Source organism: Lathyrus oleraceus, chromosome 3 (genome assembly GCF_024323335.1).
Source record: "Lathyrus oleraceus cultivar Zhongwan6 chromosome 3, CAAS_Psat_ZW6_1.0, whole genome shotgun sequence".
Classification (NCBI taxonomy): domain Eukaryota; kingdom Viridiplantae; phylum Streptophyta; class Magnoliopsida; order Fabales; family Fabaceae; genus Lathyrus; species Lathyrus oleraceus.
In genome coordinates, this window is record NC_066581.1 from 357,726,991 (window position 1) to 357,752,917 (window position 25,927).

At 33.8% G+C, this 25,927-nt stretch overlaps 2 long non-coding RNA genes across 2 annotated transcripts; both read right to left on the reverse strand.

Annotated features, from left to right (window-relative positions):
- Nucleotides 1-2,378: 2,378 nt before the first annotated feature.
- Nucleotides 2,379-3,104, reverse strand: LOC127129264 (uncharacterized). The gene is made up of 2 exons (XR_007806265.1): nt 2,879-3,104; nt 2,379-2,736 (listed from the first exon to the last, which is right to left on the reverse strand). It is a non-coding gene; the product is annotated as an uncharacterized LOC127129264 (long non-coding RNA).
- An 11,357-nt stretch (nt 3,105-14,461) lies between these two features.
- LOC127129265 (uncharacterized) lies at nt 14,462-14,884 on the reverse strand. The gene is made up of 2 exons (XR_007806267.1): nt 14,782-14,884; nt 14,462-14,675 (listed from the first exon to the last, which is right to left on the reverse strand). It is a non-coding gene; the product is annotated as an uncharacterized LOC127129265 (long non-coding RNA).
- Nucleotides 14,885-25,927: the final 11,043 nt, after the last annotated feature.

The following is a 25,927-nucleotide window of genomic DNA, read 5'->3' on the forward strand; positions in this document are numbered from 1 at the left end:
TGAATGGAATTATAGATCAAAAGGTTCATACAATAGTCAAATAAACATAGAATTCAACAATATAAAAATAGGTTCATCCTAACACAATCTAACCTAGAGAAGCTTAGCTACTTGTAATTCAATTAACAATACCACAATTGATAGATGAAAATAACATGTGAAATCCCTTGAAGTAATGGCCTCCAATGACTTCCAATGCTCTTAAAATCGCCATTTGTGCTCTCAAAATCATTCCTTGATCTACCAATTTCGTAATCTTTGTGAAAGTGCATAAAATTCACTTTTAAAGGTGTCAGAATGGACCGGAACACGTCAGAAAAGCCCAGAAAAAGTGGATATCATGCGCGTGATACATTGCATTGCGCGCGCGATGAAGCCGTTATGTCATAATTGTGTGCGCGATGCTGCGCATGATTATTTTAGTGGATGCACGCTTTTGATCCCCTTTTCACTCAAATTTTTACTAAGTCCACAATTTTCACACCTAACTATTTTTACTCATTCTTTGGTCATTCTTCTTCATTTTAGCTTAACTTTCACTTATTTTACCCGGAGTCTTCAACTAAATATATGCAATGATGGATTCTCATCAGCATTATGTCATGAAACACATATTAAACATTGTTTTTTCATACATAGTTGATTTTTGGAATCAGGTATATATTATGTCATTAAATGTTTAGAATAACATATTCATGTTTAAGTTTGCTTCTATATTTCAAATCATGATATTCAATTTTCTTCATTTTTTATATAAAAATTTAACGACATTACACCATTCTCCATCGATGACTTAAAAGACATCCATATACATTGGGTGTATTGCTTCAATGTGTTATTTGACAAGGGTGTTTAAACATGATTTTGTGTAACAATCTTTTTTTCGCATCTTTTTCGCATTCGCTGATTTTGGGTTGTTTTGGTAGTTTTGGAAATGTGAGTATTTATGTTGTATTAATAATGAAGAAGTGTTGTTGATGATTGTATTAGTGGTGATGATATAGTGATGAGAGGATAAATGGAAGTTGATTTGTAAATATATGTTTGCTATATTTTTTAGATTGATGTAAATAATATTTTTCGCTTTGATGTAAAAAATATTTAGGTTTGTAAGTTATGTATAAAATTCAGGTATAAAATAACAAGGGCTATATATAGAAAAAATATATAAAGTATTTCACCATGGTTGATTAAGAAGACCATGGTGAGAGGTAGTGCGCCAAATATTATATAACATACAATCTATGGGAATTGAACTCATGACCTTTATAATATTGCACAACAGTTGTTTACTACAATCGTTGTGATAGATAGCGCGCTATCCAGTTTATCACAACAGTCACACGCGCGCGATGGAAAACAACATACTTACAACCACGTCATAACTCACAATTGTTGGTCAACCCTAATAGTATCCATTTTCCAAACGTTGTGAAAGGGGTTTTCCATAACAGTGATTCCTTCCTGAACTATGACAATGATCATGGTCCAATAACATTAGAGATAATGAATGAATGTTCTAGGGTCTCGGGAACAATTGTGGATCTTCCCTAGAATAACACTTGACCTGAAAAAATCATTAAAGAATGACTGTTATACGACAAAACGAATAGCACTATTATGTCTGTCTATTTCGACGATGACTTTACATTGAAAGATTTTAGGCCTTCATAAACTCTTGGGTCGACCCAATTAATCCAAAATCTCTATTCTAATTAAAAAAAAAACTTAAAAAACTACAAATTTATACTATATTTATAAAAAAATTGATATAAAATCCTAGATTTTGAAAACGAATTATAATTTTACACCTATTATTAAAAAGTAGATGTAAAATAGATTATAAAAACAAAGTATGATTTTTCTCCTATTTTTAAAAAATATGTGTAACATGTATTGCTTTAGTAATTAAAAAAATAAATTAGCCCTATAAAATTTGGACTCAATGTTATAGCACAGACTCACTGCTAAAGCCAAAGTGACCACAAACATTAAATTAAACATTAAATTAAATTAAGGTGACCACAATTTTCTAATCTAAATTTCTCTCACACTGGATAGTCACTTCCTTCAACGTCGAAATATTTAGGTATTACCCTCCTCTAAGACGACAGGTCACATACAACATTACGTTTCAGAGCTGCCTACGATCGACTTATTTCACAACATGATTCCATACCAGAAGTTTCAAATACTGTTATGTAAAATATACTTTGCCAAAAACATTTTTAAGCTTTATTAAAACGCATATGGCCATTTAAAAAAAGTGCCATTGATTTCGTGTTTCATGTTTTTTTCACTGGTTCGGAGATAAATTCTCCCTCGATCATAGTTGTGAAGGATTGAACCGTCGTTATTTTTAACAATTTTATTGTCAATCACCACTAAACCTCCTATTTATTGATTGATATTTCACATTTTAGAGACATGCAATTAACTCATATTCAAAACTAGTACAATACATAATATTCAAATGCAAACAACTCTTACTCCCAATTTATTACTGCATGATCGCTTATTTATTTTAGCTTCCCATAGAATCTATTCATTTGAGACTGATCGAATGCTCCATTGCTCTTGATTACATAGGACTATAGGAGTAATTCTACATTGCACAACAACAAAACAGTCCAAGACAAGTTCCACTACGATATCCCTTAAGCTTGCACGTTACAGGACAATCATTAGTGCATATCTCAACGCATTGATAACCTGTACCGAAATCCAGTGTTGCTCCTGCTTCCAAATATTATATTCACAAATTTAAACACTATAGATTTTTACATGTTAACAATGATGTACAAAAACTAACATATATGGAAAATAAAAAATAAAATATTTTCCTGTAAGAATAAAAAACTTTTGTTAATTTTCTTACCTGAAACAATGACCAACGCAATGCATAAAAGTCCCAATAGAAGAGATTGGCAAATGAGCTTTGCCATTTTTGTTTCAAGATTTTCTTACAACTCTATTTTCTTTTGTTCTAGGAAAATGCATAACGATGTTCAAGTTCTTTATATAGTACTCATTTGGTAACAACTTTGAGAATTAAAATGTGTTAAGTAATAAATTAATATACATATCATAATAATTTAACTCATATTTATGTGAAATATACTTATCACAAATACCCAAATGAGTATTATCAGAAAGATAGAGGCAGATTGTAGTCTACATGTCTAGAAGAAGTATTATCAGCTATCAGTGGATATAGATAATGTAATTTATTTAACATATAGAAAAGTGACAATAGCATTATGCAAGTGTAGGGTTTTCCATTTTCTTGTTAAGTGTTTCACTCACACTGATACTTCACATATATTTATTTATTTTGTTTAAAATTAATAATTAATTGCTACAGAAATATTTTTTTTACATAAAAAAGCCACACTCAAACACCGTATTGTTTTATGTTCAAATATATATATATATATATATATATATATATATATATATATATATATATATATATATATATATATATATATATATATATATATATATATATATATATATATATATATATATATATATATATATATACTTTGCCTAAAATAGAAAATATAACTATTTTATTTTACAATGAAAAATATATTCTTAATTGTCATATAGTTTTATTATACATAACTAGTGATGGAACTATTTGGATGTTGGACAATAATAATGGATTTCTATCTATACTTGTCATATAACGGAACGACGAATTGATCTGACGAAGATGAGGATGAAGAGAGAGACTCCTTCTAATATGATGGCAAGAATTTTTGGTGCGGTGGATTGGTGTGGATATGCAAGATTAATACTCCAACAATTAAGTAAGTGAGATAATAGCGAAGTAAGTTGCAAGAGTGAGAATGAGATAATGTTTGTTATGACACGTGACAAAGTTTATATATGATCAACGGTTAAAATTATCTTGGCTTGACCTATCGTGTATCATAGCAAGTTGTCTGGCAATATTGGACTATGATTGATCCATTGGTAACTTGGATCAGATACACAATTCTCTATTGAGGCTCCATTTATTGGTTGGTCTTTTCTAATGATGCTTTGGGTTGGACCCTTATAACTAAGTTTGTTTTATTGGGCCTTTGTCATACTCAAAACAATTGTTTCCCAAGCCCTTACTGCTACGTGTGAAGTGAAGATATTGTAAGGTGTTTTGAGAACAACTTCTAGGCCGTTAATTTTCATCGCCGATCGAGTCTTCATCTTGGGGAAAGCGGAGAATCTTGTTGAACCTTCTAACTGATGAGACTTGAGATATTTCTTCTTATTAAGATGCTATCATAAGGAAACACTGGACAATTGATATAAACTCTCTCTTTGACAGTCACGAAGATTTCTTTTAACAAGCTATCAACACCGAAAGCCACTTGACTTATAGAGTTATCATCATCTTTAAAAGTTGTTTGATAGTTGTCATTAATTTTCATCATCGAAACCAACTGACGGTTGTACCTACACATAGATTCACATTCTCCCATTTTTAAATGATGATAATGCATCTCTAAGATATAAGAGAACCATCCTTGAATATTAATTTCATTTTCACTTGGTGTTTCAATTTCTAGATTGACATGTTTATCCTTTCTTTCTTGATTTCAGTAGATCCTTCATAGATCATGTCAGTAGTGTTCCACACTTTTTGGCAATGTTGTAGTTATAAACATGGTTGTACTCGCTACTATAAATAATACATTTCATGAAGAAGCTTTCATCTCAGCTATTGAAAAACCGAGGTTAAAAGATCTGAAACACGTCATTTATTTATTTATTTTTGTAAAAAAGGTAATCTTTTACATCGGTTTTCACAAAAACTGACATAAAAAGTTGGTTGGGGTTGAGCTTCAATTCTCAGCACTTGCAATTTTATGTTTTATTCGAACTAAAAAGGCGCCTTTATTTTTTTATAATTTTCACGTCAGATATGTTCCCTCGGTTTTTTAATAAAACCGAGATAAAAACTCTCTTAACAATTTTTTATTCCATTAGATTTAACGTTAAGTCTCATTCACTATTTGCGCACTAGCTAGCAAACGATACTTGTTAAGTCTGGTGTGTAATGGTTGACTGCATTTTGAGAAAACATGTATTCTAGCAAGATGTTGGGAAAGATGTCCTGACATGTTGGTACAACATCATAGTGTGACATGTTTCAGTTTCTTGAAAGATTTGTTTCTATCGTGAGATATTTGAAGATTCTCTGAAGATTTGTTTCACGAGTTGTGTGGTCCAAGAAACGTGTGTTTTGGAAGCAAATGACATCTTGTGCTTTTCCTTGTTTCCAAAGTAAGGATGTCAAAACATTTAAGGAAATATCTGATATGATTGGAATTAATTCTGCAGAAGATTGCGTAGCAGTCCTTGGATTTGTTGTTGGTCAAGCCCGAAGCCAATGCATTTCTAGAGTTATTTAAAGGACGACTCCAAACCTAAGAAAGTAATGAAGTTGCGATGGAAATTTTCATTATTAGGGTTTAGTTATCGTTGTTATTTGTGAGCCATTCTAGTATCTCTTTGATACTTGAATTGGACTTGTTTTATTTAGTTGTAATTGTGAATCACTCATGAGCTTTTAAGCAAGAGTGAATTATGTTTCATTGGAAGTGTGTTTTCTGTTTACTGTTAGAAGTTGTTGTCACTATTGTGTGATTGAAAGGAAGTGAGAGGGGTCTCATATCTAGGAGAGTCTTAGATAAAAATTATACGGATGAAGATTAGGTGAGAAGTTTGTAAAACCAGAGGTTGTTTAGAACTTCAAACTAATTCTGTTATAGTGGATTTCCTTCCTAGCTTGGATGCCCCCAGATGTAGGTGATGTTGCACCGAATTGGGCTAACAACTATTTGTGTTATTTACTTCTCGCTACTTAGTTGAATGTTGATATTTTTTGTGTTGTGACAATGTCCTGATCCTGGTGTCGTGACATCGTATACGACATCTGGGATATGCATACCAGAATTTCAATTGGCATTAGAGCAGACATCATGTTCTATTTATGGGTGAGCTCCAAGGAAGATACTTTATGGTACTATGGACAAGGAAGGGGGATTTGTTAATAGACCACCTATTTTGGATGGCACCCACTATGATTACTGGAAGGCGTGCATGGTGACTTTCCTAAAATCTATGGATAGCAAAACCTAGAAAGTTGTTGTCAGGTTGGCAACATCTTATGGTGAAGGACAAAGATGGGAATGACACAACTGATTTGAAGCCAAAAGAAGATTGGTCTAAGGAAGAAGATGATATTGCTCTGGGAAACTCCAAAGTTTTGAAAGCCTTGTTCAATGGGGTTGACAAAAACGTATTCAGGTTAATAAATACATGTACCGAGGCTAAAGTAGCCTGGGAAATTCTCAGAACCACGCATGAAGGCACATCTAAAGTCAAAATGTCAAGACTTCAACTTCTCACCATAAAATTTGAAAATCTCAGGATGAAAAATGATGAGTGCATTCATGATGTCCACATGAATATCCTTGACATTTCCAATTCATCTAGTGCCTTGGGAGATAAGATGTCAGAGGAGAAGCTGGTGGTGAGAAAAATTCTCATATCATTGCCTAAGAAGTTTGACATGTAGGTCATAGCTATTGAAGAATCCCAAGACATATGCAACATGAGAGTGGGGGATTTTATTGGGTCACTTTAAACTTTTGAATTGGATATCAGTGATAGATATGAAAAGAAGAACAAGAGCATAAATTTTATATCCAACACTGAAGATGAAAAGGATCAATGTGACTTGGAAACTGATGAAGGAATTTCTAATGCCATTGTGCTTATTGGAAGGCAATTCAACAAGGTGCTAAAGAAAATGGATAGGAAGTCAAGACCTAATTTCAAGAACATGTCATTCGACATCAGTAAGAATAGTGATTTTTAGAGATAAACAAGAACAGAGGAAAAGCCCAATCAAGGAAAAGGTATTCAGTGTCATGGATGTGAGGGTTTTGGTCACGTTATATCAGAATGTCCCACATATCTCAAGAAACAAAAGAAGGGAATGTATGTTTCTTGGTTCGATGATGATTCTAAAGATGAAAGTGATAATGAATCTCTGAACAGACAGGGAAAAACCCCTATGACAAAGTTTATTCCTACTGGAATGAAGCATGGGCCCATAATGTCAAACCAAATGTTCTTACATCCTACAAGACATCAGGAAACTCAAACTAAAGCCAAGTTCTTGCCTTGGAAATGTCATTATTATGGTAAATATGGTCACATAAAACCTTTTACCTACAGATTGTATAAACATATAACACAACCTAGGGCTAATCATGTGATGATTAAAGCTAGAAAGGAGTGGAAACCAAAGGTTGGTGATACTAGTTTTATAGCCCATACCTCTTTTAGAGCTCCATCTAGAGAAGACTGGTATTTTGACAGTGGTTATTCTAGACACATGACTGGGGTCAAGAAGTATTTAGTGGACATTAAGTCTTATTCCACAAGCTTTGTCACGTTTGGTGATGGAGCTAAAGGTGAAATTAAAGGAATTGGGAAGTTAGAATGTAGTGGACTTCCTAGACTTAATGATGTATTTCTGGTGAAAGGATTGACTGCAAACCTGATCAGTATTAGTCAATTATGTGATCAAGGTTTAAAAGTCAATTTCACCAAGTCAGAATGTTTGGTTACAAATGAAAAGAATGATGTTCTGATGAAGAGAGTTAGATTTAAAGACAACTACTACTTGTGGGTATCACAAGAAATGACTTATTCTTCCACATGTTTAATGTCCAAGGTTGATGATGTCAAATTGTGGCACTAAAAACTCAAACATCTAACTCTCAAAGGTATGAAGAAGATTATGTCTTAAGAAGCTATCAGAGGCATAACCAAGCTCAAAATTAAGGAGGGTAAAGTTTATGGTGAGTGTCGAATTTGGAAGCAAACCAAGATGTCACACCCAAAGTTGCAACATCAGACCATTTCCAAAGTCCTTGAACTTCTTCATATGGACTTAATAGGGCCTATGCAAGTTAAAAGTCTTGGTGGAAAAGGCATGCATATGTAGTAGTTGATCATTTTTAAATATTTACTTAGGTGAACTTTATCAAAGAAAAATAAGAAACTTTTGAAGTTTTTAAAGATATGTGTCAACTTCCCCAAAGAGAAAAGGAAAGTGTGATTATAAGAATCAGAAGCGACCATGGGAAGGAATTTAGAAATTCCAAATTCTCTGAATTTTTCTTCTATGAAGGTATAGGTCATGAATTATCATCTTCAATCACTCCTCAGCAAAATGAAGTTGTAGAATGCAAGAACAGAACCTTGCAAGAATCAACAAGAGTCCTGCTTAATGCAAAGAATCTTCCCTACCATTTTTTGGGCTGAAGCCATGAACACTGGTTGCTATATTCACAATTGTGTCACTTTGAGAGATGGGATGTCTTCTACACCCTATGAATTATGGAAAGGGAGGAAGCCTATTGTTAAATATTTTCATTTGTTTGGGAGAAAATGTTACATCTTGGATGATCTAGAACAAAGAAGAAAAATGGATCCCAAAAGTGATGAAGGAATATTTATGGGTTACTCTACAAACAACAGAGCTTACAAGGTCTTCAACTCAAGGACCAAGTTATTATGGAATCCATTAATGTTGTAGTTAACCTTGTAAGATGTTCCAACACGGAAAAAGGTACTAATGTCGAAGAAGATGTTGGAACATCATATCAATAGACTGATACTTTTGAAAATGAGGGAGATATTGAGTCAAATAGTGAGACAGTAGGTACTGAACCAGATAATCCTCAAGCCAACAAAGGTCCCTATATTAGAATTCAGAAAGATCATCCAAAGGAACTTATTATTGGAAATCCTAATGAAGGGTTCACCACTAGATCCAGGGATGTGGTATCAAATGCTTGCTTTGTCTCAAAGTTTTAACCTAAAAATGTGAAGTAGGCCTTGACTGATGAATTATGGATCAATGCTATTCAAGAAGAACTACGACAGTTCATAAGGAGTGAAGTATGGGATCTAGTTCCTAGGCCTAAAGGGATGAATGTTATTGGGACAAAATGGATTTATAAGAACAAATCTGATGAAAAGGGAATTGTGACTAGAAACAAGACTAGGCTTGTTGCACAAGGATACACTAAAATTAAAGGGGTTGATTTTGATGATATGTTTTCTTCTATTTCTCATCTTGAGTCCATAAGACTGCTTTTAGGAGTGGCTTGTATGCTTAAACTTAAGCTATTTCAGATGGATGTGAAAAGTGCCTTCTTAAATGGGTACTTTAATGAAGAAGTGTATGTTTAACAACCCAAGGGGTTCATAGATCCAAACTTTCCAGATCATGTTTACAAGCTAAGAAAAGCTCTTTATGGATTGAAGCAAGCATGGTATGAGAGGCTAACTGAGTTCCTTGTCAATAATGGTTATAGGAAATGAGGAACAGACAGGACCTTGTTTATTAAAGAATAGCATGGTAAACTCATGATAACACAAATATATGTTGATGACATTGTGTTTGGAGGGATGTCAAATCAGATGGAATCAAAATTTGAGATGAGTCTTGGTGGTGAATTGAGTTACTTTCTTAGTCTTCAAGTCAAACAAATGGATGATATTATCTTTATCTCTTGAAGCAAGTATGCTAAGAGTATAATGAAGAAGTTTGATATGGAAAATGCAAGTCACAAAAGGACACTTGCACCAACCCACTTAAAGTTCACTAAAGATGAAAAAGGTGTAGATATGGATCAAAGCCTATACAGGAGTATCATTGGTAGTTTGCTATATCTTATAGCTAGCAGGTCTGACATTAGATTTGGTGTAGGAGTATATGCAAGATATCAGTTTGAAACTAAAACGAGTCATATTACTCAAGTGAAAAGGATCCTAAAATACATCAATGGTACTAGTGATTATGGAATGTTGTATTCTCATAATGGAATTCCAATGCTTATAGGGTATTATGATGCATATTGGGCAGATAGTGCTTATGATAAAAAAAGCACTTCGGGATGATGTTTCTTCTTGGGAAATAATATTGTATCTTGGTTCAGCAAGAATAAAAATTGTGTGTCATTGTCTACTGCTGAGGTTGAATATATTGCAAAAGGAAGCAGTTGCTCTCAATTAATTTGGATGAAATAAATGCTAAAAGAATATAATGTAAAGAAGGATGTCATGGTAGGACTAAGCATATTGATATTCTTAATCATTTTATTAGGGATCTTGATGAAGACAAAATTGTTACTCTTAAGCATGTAGACACTAAGAAGCAACTGACATATATTTTTACTAAAGCATTGGATGCAAATAAGTTTGAGAAGTTAAGGGGAGAATTGAGTATTTTCATATTTGAAGAATTATAGCAATTACTGATGTGGAGGCGTGCAAATCATGTTTTCTCTTCCCTCCATAATGGTGCACGAAAATCTAGGGAAATCATTATAGACATTCCTTATTTTCACAACACGCCATCCTACCTACTCCATCAATATTGTTCACTCTACCCTCAGAAACCTGTTGATCATCATTCTTGGTTACCTTCATCTCACTACATTCTCTTTGAACTTCATTTCTCAAAATTAAAATTCCAAAATGTCTCAACCTTCCGTCTCAACACCTAGCAGGCGCACCAAAGAGAAATCAACCCTAGGATTGTCTGTACTGATGTATATCATTCTGAAGTTGTTACTGATATCGTTCCTCTCTCTATTTATCATGGCCATGTAACCGCTATAAGGAAGCCTATAACAACTACTTCAAAAAAGGACAAACCTTCTAAAGTAAGTAAATCTTAATCTCCATTTATGTTTGTTCAAATGGATGCTAGTGATGTAAGAAAATTTGAACCCTCTACTGCTATCAAGAAACCCCATTCTATGACTAGCATGTACCTTGATCTTATTAATGCCGAACCTAATGTTGATGCTTCTGCAAAAAGTTATGTTGTTCCAAAAGTTATAGCAAATGTTGAAACATATGAAAATACTAATAAACATAGATTTGTTACGACTCTAAGTAAATCTAGTATGATTATTGTTGAAAGAGACAATGTTGATAAAGATATTCGTGTGTTGATTTCTCAAGTCTTGGGTATTAAACCTAAGACTGTTGTTGTGCCGGACGTATCCATATCCTTGTCCCAAACTGATATCCCTATTGAAACCTCTCTTGATAAATCTGATGGAAAGCCTGATAGTGAGCATGTTCCTACTAAGTCCCCTGAAAAATCTGAGGAAAAAGATGATTATGATAGCATGTTTGGTGATTTGTCTAACAAAGAAGAAAACTCTGGTGAGAAGAATGATCAATCTACAAACATTATGAATTTATATGATCTAGACTCTGATGATGATCCCATTGGTAAGAATTGGCTCTAGGACTAGCTAAAAGATTAAAGAGCAGAAAAGGGAAAGTTGTTGAGTCCTCTAGCAAACCCTCTAAAGATATCAAGAGAAGTACTAGTGTTGGTCCTACAAAAGGTGGAGCAAGGTTGTTACTCCTCTCACTAAGAAGAGATTCCTGAAGAAGAAGGAAGTCACATCTGGTTATAGGGATTCTGACTTTGATGTCGAACATGATGTTCAAGACATCGTTTCTACTACAAGAAAGCAAGCTTCTGGAAAGAAGGTTCCATCCAATATTCCCGAAGTTCCAATTGACAATATCTCCTTTCACTTTGTGGAGAATGTAGAGAAGTGGGAATTTATTTAACAAAGAAGACTGGCCTTGGAAAGGGAACTTGGAAAGGATGCCTTTAAGTGCAAAGAAGTGATAGGTCTGATTCAAGAAGTTGGGTTGATAAAAAGCGTGACTTGTTTTGGCAAGTGTTATGAGATTCTTGTTAAAGAATTCATTGTGAATATCTCTAAGGATTGTGATAACAAGAGGAGTAAGGAGTTTATAAAGGTTTATGTAAGAGGAAGGTGTGTGGATTTCACTCCTGAAATCATAAACAGGTTTCTGGGAAAAAGTAAAGAAGAACAAGTTGAAGTGGAAGTTTGTGTAAATGTCATTTGCAGAAAAATTAATGCAAAACAGGTAAATGAATGGCCTATAAAAGGGAAGTTGTCAACAGGTTGCTTGAGTATGAAGTATGTAGTACTTCATAGAATTGAAGCTGATAATTGGGTGTCAACTAATCATACTTCCAACCTTACTACATGATTGGGTAAGTTCATTTATATTGTAGGGACCAAAACAAATTTTGACTTTGGGTCCTATGTTTTTGAACAAACAATGAAGCATGTTACACCTTTTGCATGTTACCTCGTGTTTGTTTAGTTTCTTCACCGTCCTTAAAAGAAATATTTGTCGTCCATTTAATGAGTATCAACGCTTAACACACTACCATTAGTGATCAGCGTGAAACCTAAAATACATTATAAAACCATTCTGAATATCAAAAATTGATAATGAAACATTTGGCATACAAACTTTGAAATTTAAAAAATCTTGGAAATGTTCTCTATGATGGATTGAAAGAGCATAAAATTATTTGAGTTCAAGGTTTGTGTTCTTAAATAATCATATAACCGAATTTTATTTATTTAAATAACCCTTTTTAGTTTTATATCAGAAAGAAATGCATGAAATCCAACATTTGATCATACCCAAGATTCAATAAAATGTGGATCAAACATTTCATATTCTCCAAGATCCAACATTTGATCTTCACTGACATTAATGACAATAAATCAGATTCAAAATTTGTTATATATTATTACTTTAATATTGTGTGTAAACAATGTAGTATTTTGTGTAAACAATGTAGTTTGTAAACACATTAATTTACTATTATACTATGTAAACAATGTAATGAGTATTAAAAGAAGAATTTATATATCCCCTCAGTCTTGGTCATAAATCGAGAGGTATGTGGCACTATAAAAAGCTATTATTGGAGATCAAATCAATGATCATTTCAACTACACCCTCGGTTATTCTAAAATCGAGAGGTATGTTGCGCAATAAAAAGCTATTATTGGGGATCAAATCAATGATCATTTCAACTACCCCCTCTGTTATTCTAAAACCGAGGGGTTAGTTGGCAAGTTATTATGAAGCCCTTTGCTACTTCACCTCTGTAATTGAGGTTAACTCAACTTCGCCTCAAAGGTTAAATGTGTATTTTGTATAAATGTCAACTTATGTGGCATGACTTCAATGCATATTTAAGAAGTATTTTATTAAGAAAAATAATTTTAAAAACTTGTTTTATGTGTGTGTGATTAACCTTATATTTTACGAGAAATCGGTTGTGCTTTTATAATGTTTATCCACTCAGAAACACTTGGATGTGCTTTCTCATACTTCAAGGCCTGTCAGATACTTCCAATTTTGTAGACACTTGCTTGATTTCTTAGACACATTCTCCTCCTTTACTTTGAGATGAGGCTTAAATTATATTTCATTTATGTGTCATCATTAGAAAATCAAGTTTATAGAACCTTATTAATCTTGTTGTATCTTTAACCGTTTTATGTTTGACTTTATTTATTTTCATCAAAGACTAGTTGTCATAATCAAAAGCATGTCCATCTTCAAGAGAGCTTCCTTGATCAATAACCTACAAAACATGATTCCAGAAGGGCATCCGTTTAGGGAGAGTGTAATTGATGGACTCATACTTGAGAGAGGATATTATTGTGATATAAATTTGAGTTGAAGATTTCACATTGCTAGAAATAATGGAGGTTGAGAACATTATTCCTTCTTTGACTATGACAATGATCATGGTCCAACAACATATGGATCAAAAAGTGTATAACCCCATAATGAGATATGAAAAGAAGGAAGCTATTAATATTGGTAGATCATGATAATCATAAACCAATGGTGCATGAGAAAAATACATATCCATGGATTGTGCCGAAGCAAGGTTTTAGGGCATCAAAAACAAACATTGATTTGGCCTAGAACGATACCTGATCTAAGCAATCATTGAAGAAGGACCTTCATATGACATAACGAATAACAGTTTTACATTTGTCTATTTTGACAATGATTTTATATTTTGACCTTCATATACCCTAAAAATCTTCTGAAAACGAGACAACAAACGTCAAATTAAGATATCTATATTATTCTAATCTAAATACCTCTCACACTCGACCATCCCTTATTTAGATGTCGGAGTGTTTCCAAGTATCACTCTCCTCTAAAATGACATGTCACATTCAACATTATTTTCCGGAGTTGCATATATGACTAATTCAACAAGATCATTCCTTACCGAAGGTTCAAGTACTATTATGTATAATATGCTAAGATAAAAAACATTTTTAAGCTCTATTACAAGGCAGATGGCTCTTCTTTTTGAAAAATAACTATATTAAGAGACCGATATTTAATAGTGTTTTTTTTTAAATTATTGCTTTTAAACACACTTTCCTCACTATTGAATTCTTCTTTCAAAGATAATTATAGTTTAATTCTTATTAAAATTAATTGTAAATAGTTGTTCTAATCTGAATACAAATTCTCATAAGTTGACCACTTTATTGATATTTCACATTTTAGAGATATATAATTAACTCTTATTTACTAAGAGTACAATACATAATATTCAAATGGAAACAACTCTTACTCCCAATTTGTTACTGCATAATCGCTTATTTATTTCAGCTTCCCATAGATTCTATTTATTTGAGACTGATCGAATGCTCCATTGCTCTTGATTACATATTATAAAACTATAGATTTACATGTTAACAATGATGTACAAACAGTAACATACATGAAAAATGAAAAATGAAATATTTTCCTTTAAGAACAAAAAACTTTTGTTAATTTTCTTACCTGAAACAGTGACCAACACAATGCAAAAAAGCCCCAATAGAAGAGACTGGCAAATGAGCTTTGCCATCTTTGTTTGAAGATTTTCTTACAACTCTATTTTCTCTTGTTCTAGGAATATGCATAGCAATGTTCAAGTTCTTTATATAGTATTCTTTTGGTAAGAACTTTGAGAATTAAAACGTATTTATTATTTATTAATTAAGTAATAATTTAATGAGATTAAATATAATACATTGATTTTACACTATCATTTAATAATGCACATGCATATCCTTTTTCTCTAATTTAATATAGATATCACAATAATTTAACTCATACTAGAAGACTACTCTATATATTATAATTTGAAATATCTATACCTATATATTAAATGTACCCTTATTCAGTTTTTATTTTAAATCTTTAACTTTTCTTTTATTAAGTGTTACAGGATGATTTATGTATATTTTATTTCATTTTATTTTCTAATTTTATAGATAATTTAAAATAAAATTAAAATTTATTAAATATAATAAAAAATTGTTAAAATTTCATACGTGTGGATATTAAAAAAGACGCACAGCTAGTAATATATAATATAAATACACAAAAAAATAGAGAAAGAAGATCGAAAAAATAGAGGATGCAATTTATCTAATATATGGAAAAGTGACATGAGGATTACTACAAGTGTATGGTTTTCCCCCTTTTTATTTGTTAAACGTGTATCAACTATCATCAAGAAAATAGGCGACAATGACTCCACATATATTTATTAATTTTCTCTAGAAGTAAAAATTATATGCTACAGAAAAAAATTGACATAAAAAAGTCACACTCATACACCGTATATTTTTTTGTTCAAATATCTCTAATTTTTCCCTTAAACAAAAAAATATAACTATTTATCTACTTTTACAATGAAAAATATAACTATTCTCAATTGCTGTACAGTTATTCGATTACATAACTAGTGATGGAACGATATGGAAGTTAGACATTTTTATTGATACTTGTCATATAATGGAAGTTAATCCATTGAGTCATATTAGCTGGATCACTTCTTCTTTTGATAATGAGTGATAATTCTCATATAATAAAATGAATTTTTTTATCCAATCAGGTTGGATTACGATCATGGAACGAGAGATAAGATAAAGAAAAATAGTTCTTCTAATACAATATAATGACAATAGTGTCGGTAAGGTTAACACTCTAACACTAACCTATAAATTAAGAAATCTACTTTCATCCACTATTACAAAATATATTTTTGATAATATTATTTTATTATGTTCATTCTGTCCACCATTATAATTTCTTAAATTGGAAGCGTTTGATTTTTTTGTTAATTTTATTAGAAGATATTTTATTACGGTTGATAAACTAAGTGTTACAAATTTGGAATCGCAACAACAACATTTTTCTATTTTTCCTATTAAAAAAAGTGTGTGCCCCTTAAATTCATAAATTTAATAAAAATTGAATTTTTTTTAATTCCGGTTCTATTTATCCATCGTGGTAACATGTTTTGTATTTTACTGCGGTTTTTATTATCACCCGTGGTGAAAGACTTTACTCTCAATTAAAACAAACACATTATTCTTTATTTTCTTCTTAACGTGCTCTAAGCGAACCAGACGATGACAATAACGAACTCTTCATCTTTACCATGTTCATTCATTTGGAATGAAAATCTTCATGATCCTCGTTCATTTGGAAGAAAAATCTTCACCGTCTTCATTCATTTGAAACAAAATCTTCACCATCTTCCTTTTGTGTTCACCATCTTCATTCATTTGGTTTCTTCCCCCTCTTCGAAATACGTAACGTTACTTTTCATGACTGATGTTCATTGCTTTTATTCCTTTTTTGTTGATTTTATCATTACTTTTCATGGCTGATTTTCATTTATTTCATTGTGTTTTTGAAACTCCATCAACTCTGTCAGAACAATACAATCACAATGGACATATTGTTCTTGGTTCATAGTTCATTCTGTTTTTTGTTGTTAAATGTTATATTGTTGTGATGGATATGCATATCCTTTAGGTTTAGTGTTATATTATTGTTATGAATATGCTTTAGGTTTAGGTTTTGTGTGCCATTTACATTATTCTTTTAATATAAAATTCAGAATTTATTATTGATCGTAGTTGAATGAAAGCTAATAGATTAGGTCCGGTATATGAGAAAAGAGTTCTTGAATTCCTTGAATATGTTGAACAAAATCTTCCCAAAAATGGCGGGTATCTTTTATTGTCCTTGTGTTATTTGCGGGAATGTCGATAAAGGCACAAAGGAAGAAATATTCTATCACCTATGTTGTGATGGTATATGTCAAAATTATACTATATGGACGTGACATGCTAAAGTGGATAAAAAGAAAAACATGGCATCATAAATTCACGAAGTTGGTTAAGATGAATATATGGATGATCGACTAGAACATATGTTCTGTGATATTGGAGAATCTTCTTTTAGGAAAGCCCATATATATATATTACTTTATATAGTGATAAGGACACCCCTTTATAAAAGGGATGCAAAAGTTTTGCACGATTGTTTGTGGTGTTAAAATTGTTTAATTTGAAGGGAAAATGGGTGGTCAAATAAAAGTTTCACATAATTGCTTGATTTGATGAAAAAAAGTACTACTAGAAGATAACAATTTTCCAGATCGTTGCTATGATGCCAAAAAGATATTGTGTCCAATAGGTTTGAAGTATATCAAAATACATGTATGCTCTAATGATTGTATATTGTACATGAACAAATATGAAAATTTGGATCAATGTCCGAAATATGGTGTGTCGCGTTACAAGTTGAAGGACAACAATGATGATGATAATGACAATGTTAGTAGGAAGTGTCATCCTGCTAAGGTGTTATGGTACTTAGCGATAATTTCAAGATTCAAGAGACTTTTGGATAATGTGAATGACGCAAAGAATATTAGTTGACATGCATATGAAAGAAAATATGATGGAAATTTCCGCCATGTAGCGGGTTCTTTGCAATGGAAGAAAATGTATTCGTCGTATCTCGATTTTGGCATTGAGCCAAGAAACCTTAGGCTTGGGCTTGCCACTGATGGAATGAACCCCTTTGGTAATCTGAGTACTAACCATTCTTCGTGGCATGTTCTTCTCATGATTTAGAACCTATCTCATTGGTTCTGCATGAAGCACAAATATATGTTGTTAAGTATGATGATTTTTGGACCACGACAACCTAGAAATGACATAGATTTTTATCTAGGTCCATTAATTTAATATTTAAACTTATGTGGAAGGAAGGCGTTGAAGTTGATGATGCATATTCTGGTGAAAAGTTTAAGATGCGTGCAATATTATTTTTCACAATCAACGACTTTCCTACATATGGTAATTTGGATGGATATAGTGTCAAAGGACATAAAGTGTGTCTTATATGTGAATCTAATACATGATAATCTTTTTGACGTTCTTGTTGGACGCTTCTACCGTGAAGGATCATAAAGTGTGTCTTATATGTGAATCTAATTATGGTTTTCAATTTTGAAACTCCAGCAAGAGGTTTTTAGGGGGTTTGAGGTTAAATTTGAGTTTAGAAGGTTTGGTTTAGGGGGGGAGTAGGATGTTTTTTTGGAGTTGTTGTGGTTGTGTTCCACCGAAGAAGACGGTGGAGGCGCTGCCTCAACCGTCTTCTCCGGGGTATTTCTCATACGAGGTGGGTGACCGGAAATTTCCCTAGTTGTAGAGCATGAGGGTATGAGGGAGAGGTGAGAGAGAATGGAAGAAGGGAAATGAGAGGGGTCTGGCATTTTTTTCCTATTTTTGTTAACTGTTTCAATGGTTTTGACAAGTGACAGTCCTTGTGTAAACCATATTCATTCCACATTCATTGGGGAGATTGAATTACATCACCATATTTATTTCATATCTCACCACCATGTGTAAACCAATATTCAAACTTCTAGCAAGTGTCTTTTGCACATATTGGAAACATGTGTTTTGAATTAGGGAGGCCTTGGCCCTCGCGGAGGTATAGTAGGGATCATCGAAAATAGAACACCAAAAGCCAATGGCCTTAAACTCCGTCAAGACATCACTCATCCCATAGATGGTAAATTGTAGGATACATCCAAATCCTCTATAATAAGCTCATGGTTTTGATTACACAACCAGAATTTGAGAGTATCGTAATAGTACCTCGTTCCATAAATATATTTTCTTTGCAACTTAATTTGAGTCATTCTTGTATAATTTACAATAACTAAGCATAAGAGTTGAAATACCATTGACATTATGCATCTTGGACCTTGAGAGAAGGTCCTTTATGTATTTGGATTAAGTAAGAAGAAGAAAACCATTACCTTGAAATTTGACATCAAATTTCTAAAAAATAAGCAGGCATGTCAAGTTCTTTAAAGAAAATTAAACATGCATTTTGTTGATTAGACTGTGTATAAGTCCCAAACTGGAACCAATAATCAATATGTCATCTACATACACAATGACATAGAGAGAAATGCATTGCTGACAACAATATGTAAAGACCGAATGATCACATTTAGAATGAGTGAACCCAAATTGAAGTAGATCTTGAGTTAGCATTTCATACTAGACCCTTTGGGCTTGCTTGAGACATAGAGGGCTTTATGGAGTTTTCACACAAGAGTTTTATCAGAACTCACAAATCCAAGAGGCTTAGTCATATAGACTTCTTCATGAAGAGAATAATTCAGAAAGGCATTATTCACATCTACTTGTTGAATTATAGATTCATAGGTTATAGCTAAGAGTAAGAATGAACCTAATTGTTGATGGATTCAATATTGGAGAGAAATTCTTAATGAAATCAAAACCTTTTTCTTAATATTGAATAATTCTATAGAAGACAATTTTATTTAATTCGCATTAAAATTAATTGTAGATACTTGTTCTACTCTGAATACAAACACTCGATCACTTTATTGATATTTCACTTTTTAGAGACATGCAATTAACTCTTATTTACTACACATTATATTCAAATGGAAACAACTCTTACTCCCAATTTATTATTGCATAATCGCTTATTTATTTAAGCTTCCCATATATTCTATTTATTTGAGACTGATCGAATGCTCCATTGCTCTTGATTAGATAATTCTATCTTAAACAACAACATGACCGTTGAATACAAACTCCAACATTAAAAAAAAATATTCTTTATACTGTTAGTTTACATGTTAACAATGATGTATAAAAACTAACATACATGAAAAATGAATTACAGAATCATTTCCTTTAAGAACAAAAAACTTTTGTTAATTTTCTTACCTGAAGCCATGGCCAACATAATGCAAAAAAGTCCCAATACAAGAGATTGGCAAATGAGCTTTGCCATTTTTCTTTCAAGATTTTCTTACAATTCTGTTTTCTTTTGCTTTTGGAATATGCATAACAATGTTCAAGTTCTTTATATAGTACTCATGTTAATAAAGTAAGGTGAACACTCCAACGCTCAATCAAATGAGTTAATAAGGTAAGTTGCAAGAGTGAGAATGAGGTAATATCTACTATGGCGCGTGGTAGAATTCATATATGATAAATTGCTAAAACTGCCTCCATTTGATCCATCGTGTGTCGTGGGGATCTGTATAACCAAATTTGATGGTGGTTAAAGCATCGGTAACTCGGATATGGTGCCTAGCTCTCTAGTGAGGTTCCATTGGTTCGCTAGTTTTTTATGATGTTGCTTTGGGTTGGGCCCTTATAACATGGCTGATTTTACTAGGCCTTTGGTCGGTTCAAAAAAGTTTCTCCGAAGCCCTTACTGCTACGTGTGAAGCGAGAATTGTGTTGGATACTTTGGGAATGACTTCTAGGTCGTTTTTCTTCACCGTCGGGAAAGTCTTTACTATTTCATTATTAACAAAATGAGTAGGTACACTAAGGAAAACAAGGGAAAGAATAATTTATGATGGGTCATGAGGAGAGCATCCATATTGACTTAAGATCAACCATTAAGTGAGAGAGACACTACATATTCACGTAAAACCTTCAGGAATTAGGCAAAAGGAGTGATTGTAGCTTAGTTGGTTACACCGATTCTGATTTTTCCGGTTGCAAATCGAATAGGAAAAGTACTAATGGGACTTGTCATATATTTTCAAATTCCTTAGTTAGTTGGCATAGTAAGAAACAAGTTTCAGTTGCATTGTCAACTGCCGAGGCAGAATATATAGTTGCATTAAACAACAATTATTTGATTTTGATATAAAACTAAGTCGTATTCCAATTATGTGAGACAACACTAGTGCCATTAACCTAACTAAGAACCCGATGCTACATTCTCGTACTAAGCATATTGTAACACCTCAAAATTTGCCCTCCTCTCTTGGGACTAGCTTAGCATATTGCATTTCATTTTGTAGGACATTAGTCATTGCATATTGCATATCATGTGAAAATAGACAAGTCATCCTCCTAAGTCTTTCTCAGAAGATAGAAAGGTTTAGAGATTCATGCCTGAGGGTCTTATTGAATTGATCAATCACCTGGGGATTTCTGCTTCAATTAGGGTTTTATTGGTTCCTCAAGGAGGTTGAGTATTATCTTGTTGGCAAGGATATGTCACCATCATCATGGTTATGTCATCCTAAAGGGGTTCATTGTGCCTGATCATGTTCTTTAGGATTAGGGTTTTGACCTCTGGTCAACCCTAATCAATGGCATTCTCCCAACCAGGGATTCTCAAGGAGATGAGGTCTTTATTGAGATGGAGATCCTCATATTGATTTTATTGAGCTTGTACAAGCTAGGGTTCATTTTGGAGCCATTCCCTCAAGTGGTTGAGGCTCAGGCTGATCAGAGCACTTCAAAGTCATCTGTGCATGTTCAAGTCATTTAGGGCTCATAAAAGTCAACAGAAAGCCAATTGAGGACTAGGAGGGGGAGAAATGAGTTTCGACATCTAATTCATGTTCAAAAGAGGTTCGTTTGTCATTACAAATATATATCTTGAAGAATTTGAGGTCATGGCAAAAGTTTCAAAAAATGGAAAGTGACCTGTAATTGAAAGTTTCCAAAAATGGAAAGGTTTTGGTTCAAATTCAACTTGATCTTACATCATCAAAGAAGCTTCAAATGAATTTTTGTCCAACATGAAATTTGAAGATCTCTCTCTCCCATTTCCAAAAAGTCCAAGATCATGAATTTATGATGAATGGTTGAGGAGATATGATCAAATCATTGTCAAGTGTGCATGGAACTTCAAAAGGCCATAACTTTTGACTCATAACTCCAAATTGAGTGCCCCTTTTTGCCAAATTCTTCTCATGACATGAACTTTCCAAATCATTCATCACATTACATGAAATTTGAACATATGATCATTTTCTTACCCATGAAGATTTTGGAGGGAAATTCATAAATTCAAAATTGGTGCATCATGGGAACTAATCACCATTGCCATTGTGTTAATTGGAAGTTTTTAAGTGGATTTAACCATGCAATTGGCAATGTTCATGTATGCATGCTTCACACTCCACCAATTTTCCAATTTTGTCAAAACACCTTATTTTTGCTAATTACCATTAACCATTGCTAATTAACATTTTCAGTGTGATTAGTACAGCATATAAATACCATAATCATAACAGAATTTGGGGATTTTCACCATTTCTAGATCCAAATTCTCTCTCCCTCCAAAATTTTCTCTCAACCAAAATTCAAAATTCTTCCACATAACATTGAGTTTTTCTTCCATATTCTGGTTCTATGATCTTGATTTAGTGCAGATCCAGCTTTGTTTTGAAGGATTCGTGTGGAAATCAAGCATGGCAAGTTCATGAAGGTGAAGATGGAGTTTCAAATTTGAGCAAGATCTAAGCATCTCCAGGCCTCAATTTCAACTTCAGGATTCATAACAAGTGTTCAAGAGTGGATCTACACAAGTGCCAAGCCTTGAATCTGCTACTGCCATTGTTGGAGCTTCAAGAGGTCAAAATTTCGCATCTCTTAATTCCTGTTTTTATGTACATAATCTTGTAGATCGTTGCTTGCTGATTCCGCTGATATAAAGAACATGAAATTTGGTGCATTATTCATGGAGATATGATGATTTGAATGTTTGGATCCATAATTTTCCTTTCTTCGATTTGCATGTTTCTTTAGGAATTAGGTTGAAATAATGGTAGATTTGGATTCCTCATGTTGCAAGCTTTCCATTGGTGTATGAATTTTAAAATTCTGGAAAAAAATTTCGTTGTGAACAGTAACAACCACCGTCTTCCTGAAGAAGACGGTGGTTTCTGCCACTAGCGTCCACCTAGCGTCAGCATAGCGTCCGTTTCTGCATTTGGCTAGGGCACTGATGAAACGACGTCGTTTCGTCCTGGAAGCGCCCCTCGCTTCGATTCCGGCTGGGAGCAATTGCCATTTTATTCAATTCTTTTCATTATTTCATGTTTTTTCAATTTTTATTTCATTTTTTCCATGATCTTCAAAAAATCATAACTAATTGTAGAATGATCCAAATAATTCTAGGTTTTTTGCTACTTGATCCTTGAAATGTCTAGAATTTTATGATGTTAATTTCTGGAATTGTGCCTGGCTGGATTTTGAATTGTGTTAGACTATGTAAACATGTATATTTTTGTGACATTGCCTTGTTCTTTCCATTGTGAAATGCTTGATATTGATCCAAATGCCATGAAATTTTGCATGATGATTCTTAACATGTTGATGGATGTTTGAGGCTTGGTTTGATATTTTTCCCATGTTCCATCCCTGTTTTATGTACATGTTTATATGGTGTGACAATGTATGTCACACAATTGGATGTCCTATTTGATCATTTTTATTTCCATATCAATTGATCTCTTCTGTTTATGATTTTTGGTATGCTAATTATGTTTGATGTGTTAAATGCTCATGAAAATTTCCAGAATTGTTTGAGCCATTTCTAATTTAATGTGCATTTTCTCATCTTGTATGTCCAATTGATGATCATGTTGTGTGCATTGCCTTCTCTTGGTTGAATGATGACCTTGCTTGATGATTTTGATTTGGTCCTTTTTAGGACATGTTCATGATTGATTAAGGATGATTCATGTTGATTTTTAGCTTCTGTTTTGAATTTCTTCTTCACTTTTGACCCTAGGCTTTGCCCTAGGGGTTTGTACTCACATTTTGAGTTGTGAATTTCAGGTTCAAGCATGCATCTCCATGATTGATGTTGCTTCTTCATTTGAGCTTGGCCATTTGTTATTGTTTGCTAACATTTGTTTGTTTTGTAGGCTTCGATGATAATTCACTTGAGTATTTGCCTTATGGCTTACTCATTGTGCATATTGGATTTGTCTGTCTGTTGAGATCTATTGACTGTTGTTTGTTTGTCTGAATGTAAATATTGACTGTTTTAGCTTTTCTTACAGGTACTTTAGCCGCTTTAACTCATTATTTGAGTTGCTTTGCTTGGCTTGTGGTTGGCATACCACTTAGGTATTTTCCTTGATATCCATGTAGTCTGGAAGACCTGTCATGTTATGTTGGCAGGCACCTGTCTGAAGCCCTCCTTATGAGGCAATGTTTGTGCTTGTTTATCTTTGTGCCTTGTACATTTAAAGACCTCCTAAGTGAAGAGGCATTGGCAGATAAAAGGGATGTGCAATCCATCCCCTGCTACTCAGTCGTGTCATTCATCTTGCTCACACCCTGTGTTGATGCGCTTTGAATAAAAACCCAAAATCTTGTTGTGTCAAGTCATGTGGAATAGAGTCCCACATTCTGGACTCCCACACATTCTTTGATTCAAGCTCACCCAGGCCTGGGTTAAGAGCTATGAGGCATAACCCTCATCTCCATTTCATCTGCTCACCCTAACTCTCAATGTTAGAGGTTAAGAGCCTGACTACCCATTTCAGTATCTGGCTTGTTTGTCAAGGTCGATATGACCCCTTGACTAAAGCCCAACCTTGCTTGAGCCCCCTTGGTTGTGTATAGTGTGTGCTGACTGCTTTTGATGTTTATCTGTTTTGCTTTTCATCTCCTTTCTGTAGGAGTCGTATGATCAACTTTCGAGGAAGTTGAATGTACGTAGGGATAGACTTGAGTTGACTCACTGCCTGTGTGATTCAAGCTCTTGTTAGAAACCTCAACCTAGGACTATTGTGGATTACATGATAACTATTAGGCTCGAGTCAGTCTCCCTTTTAGTTTGTCATTTCCCAGTCTCTGGTTAGGATAGAAGTTTCTTCCCTGTTCAGGGGAACTACGTCGCCCTGATCCTCATACCAGATGAGGTACGTAGGCAGGAGATCGTGCGAGGTCTCTCCGGGCGCCCTTTTTCTTTTTGTGTGTGTTTTGCTTGACAGCTATCAGGCTCGAGTTCCCGACTCCCTGTTAGCCTGTGTGTTCGCCTTTTTCTTTTTCAACCCTTCTGCTTTGTGTGTGTGTTTGGAGTCTGATGTAAGCCCATCGATTGGCATTCGGTTTCCCGTTTGTACGTGTGTTTGGAGTCTGATGTAAGCCCAGCGATTGGCATTGGGTTTCCTGTTTCCTGTTTCTCTTGTGGAGTTGGATGTAAGACCAGCGATTGGCATTCCGTTTCCAGTTGTGTGTTTGCTCTGATGTTTCAGCGTCTTTGTGTGCGTTTTGTTTCGGTGTGTGTTAGCCGAACTACGGTAGCTCTGATTCTCATTCCAGATGAGATACGTAGGCATAAGATGCGACATCCTAACGAGCCCGTTCTCCTCTTCTTACATCTGTGTTTTATTCCAGTGTGTGCACTCTTTTGAGCAGTTATTTAGCAACCTTATTCTATTCTCTTGAGCGTGGATCCCGTCGAGTACGACGGACGTGAGGGGGTGCTAATACCTTCCCCTTGCGTAATCGACTCCCGATCCTTGCAATCTCCGGTCGTAAGACCATTTCCTTTCCAGGTTTACTTCGAGCGTTTCCTTTCCCTCCTTTGGGGATAAATAACGCACGGTGGCGGCTTTGTTTATTTGTTTTTCCCGCCGGTTGTTTTTTCGCGTTGCGACAACTGGAGACTCTGCTGGGGACTAAAGAGAAGTTGACCTGTTGCTGGTCCATCTTCCCTAAGCGAGTCAATCCTAGCGTTCTCTAGGGTAGTTTTGGTTGTTTTTGCTGCTTTATTTATTGCATTTATGATTATTATACTGTGTATATATTTG